The sequence below is a fragment of the Arachis duranensis genome, chromosome 3 (genome assembly GCF_000817695.3).
Source record: "Arachis duranensis cultivar V14167 chromosome 3, aradu.V14167.gnm2.J7QH, whole genome shotgun sequence".
NCBI classification, from domain to species: domain Eukaryota; kingdom Viridiplantae; phylum Streptophyta; class Magnoliopsida; order Fabales; family Fabaceae; genus Arachis; species Arachis duranensis.
Genome location: NC_029774.3, coordinates 28,603,413 through 28,605,658, shown reverse-complemented (window position 1 = coordinate 28,605,658; position 2,246 = coordinate 28,603,413). Strand labels below are relative to the sequence as shown.

The window sequence follows — 2,246 nt, the reverse complement described above, 5'->3', positions numbered from 1 at the left end:
TGGGCCCAAGACCCAACATATATAAACATTAGTTATGAGCATTTCAGCTCATTTTACCCTAAAAAGAAGGGTTGGGGCGCTGAAATTGGGAGAGAGAAGAGAAGAGAGAAAACCTAACTCTCTTTGATCTTCAAACCACCATAACTTGAGCTACGGAGCTCCGATTGACGAGCCGTTTGCAGCCACGTGTCGCTCTTCTCATCCTCTACAATTCTATCTAAGTTTTGTGGTGAGTATTCCATTCATCTCTGCCCAGTTTTCGAAATTCCCCATTGTTATATGTTTTTGGGTAGTTAGTGTTGAAATCTTGTGATTTTGGGTGTTTAGGGATACTCCAACATGGATTCCAAGTGGGTTCTATCCCTACTTCATATGGGCTAAGGTAAGAAGTGCTCAAACCCTTGTAATTTGTCATTTTTATGAGCCCTAGGTTGATGTATGTATGTGATATTGGTTATGTTAGTGTATTTGATGATCTTGGTGCACAATTGGGAGATTGGTGTTGCTTGAGGAGCTTTGGTGAGGCTTGGGACTAAGGTTGGTGGAGACTTCTAAAGAAGAGGCTCAATTGATTTGGCTACAAGAGGTACGGTTTAAGTTTTATTTAAGTACCGTGTGGTGTGATGAGAATTCCTAGGCTAGATGCCCCTAGGATTAAGTTTGGATTGTGTAAATGGTTGGTGCTAATATGCATAGTTGGTATGTAATGTGAATTGATGATTGGGTTGAGAATTGTGTGACCTTGTATGCTTGGTGTATTGAAAATTTGATATATTGGGTAATGAGTATTGATTTGTGGTTTATGCATTTAAATTGTGAAATTGGGCCGGAGGCCGCGAATTTTGGGCCAGAGGCCGAAAAGAGGTAAGTAAGGTAAGTTGATGTGTGCATTGTATGATGACACAAGTGATTGGATGAATTTCAGATAATGAATATATGAATGATTGGGTTGGTTATTGAATAATGAGGTTTGAGGAGTTGAAGTGTGGAAATTGGTAATTTTTTGTGAAATTGTATAGATGAGGTATGTTTGGTTTTGGTTGAGGTATGTTATGTGGTCATATATGTGATCATGATTATTGATGCCTTGATGGTATGATAATGCATGAGAGATATGTATGTTGTGATATATGTTTGAGGAATGATTGAGGTTGATTTGGGGATGAAACCATGTGATAGTGAGTATGATATTGATCATGTATAATGATGGTTGATTGGAAATAGTATTGTTGGAAATTGGGATGAGGAAGGATGTATGACATGTTGATGTGTTTGTAATTTAGCCATTTGTTTGAAATGGGTAAAAATGGTTATATGGCGGTTTTGTGAATTGTGGTAATGTGTCAATGTGTGAGTCGAGGAGGCTTGACGTTGAATTTGATACATTTCAATTGATTTCAAAGAAAAGGGATGAAATTGGCATGTTTTGATTGGTTTTGAAAAGGGTTGGAAATGGTTTGTTTTGAAATGGCACTTTGTGGTTTTTATGAAAAATATGGTTTTTGGGCATACTTTGGTGAGACATAACTTGGACTACGGATCTCTGTTTTGCGCCAAATCTGTTTAGAAATGAAATGGGATCCGGGATGTCCATGCCGTTCGAAGAACAGATGAAAAATGATTTAAAATGAGGAAGTTATGTCCATTGGAAGATTGGGGTCTAAATCTGTGAATTCTGTAGTTTTTAACTTAGAAAATTTTTAGCAGAATAACCCCTTGCGCATGGGCGCACTTGGCGCGTACGCGCCGATCTTCCAGAAAGCGCCATCCACGCGTACGCGTGATGTGCGCGGGCGCGCTGATAGTGCTGCACCCAATGCCCAGCCATTTTCCAGAGAGTTGTGCCAGAACTGTGCCAGCTTTGTGCCTGGGGCACGAGAGTATCCACGCGTACGCGTGGTTGACGCGTGCGCGTCGATTTGGCAAATTTTTAATCCACGCGTTAGTGTGCATGACGCTTGCGCGTCGATGAGTTTTTAAGGCCATCCACGCGTGCGCGTGGAGTACGCGTACGCGTGGCATTGTTTTCATGCCAAAGTTGATATTTGAGTTTTAAAAGCCAAATCTCATACTTCTAAGCCTCCAATTTCACCCCTTATGTATTAAATCATTATGAGATGCCTAGCAATGAGAAAGGAGCTAGGGGATGTGGTAACTTGCGAGTAAAGCAAGGGGAAAAGTTATGATCAATGATGATCAACGATGATTATATGAGATATGGAGGATGACGGTAGGAGTACCGTGTA

At 40.6% G+C, this 2,246-nt stretch overlaps 1 long non-coding RNA gene across 2 annotated transcripts in view; it reads left to right on the top strand.

Moving 5' to 3' along the window:
* LOC127745749 (uncharacterized) overlaps positions 1–2,246 on the top strand; it is a 45,972-nt gene that overhangs the window by 42,270 nt on the left and 1,456 nt on the right. For both annotated transcript variants that reach the window (XR_008007184.1, XR_008007183.1), the window contains exon 3: positions 464–586. This is a non-coding gene — a long non-coding RNA (uncharacterized LOC127745749). The remainder of the gene's footprint in view (positions 1–463; positions 587–2,246) is intronic.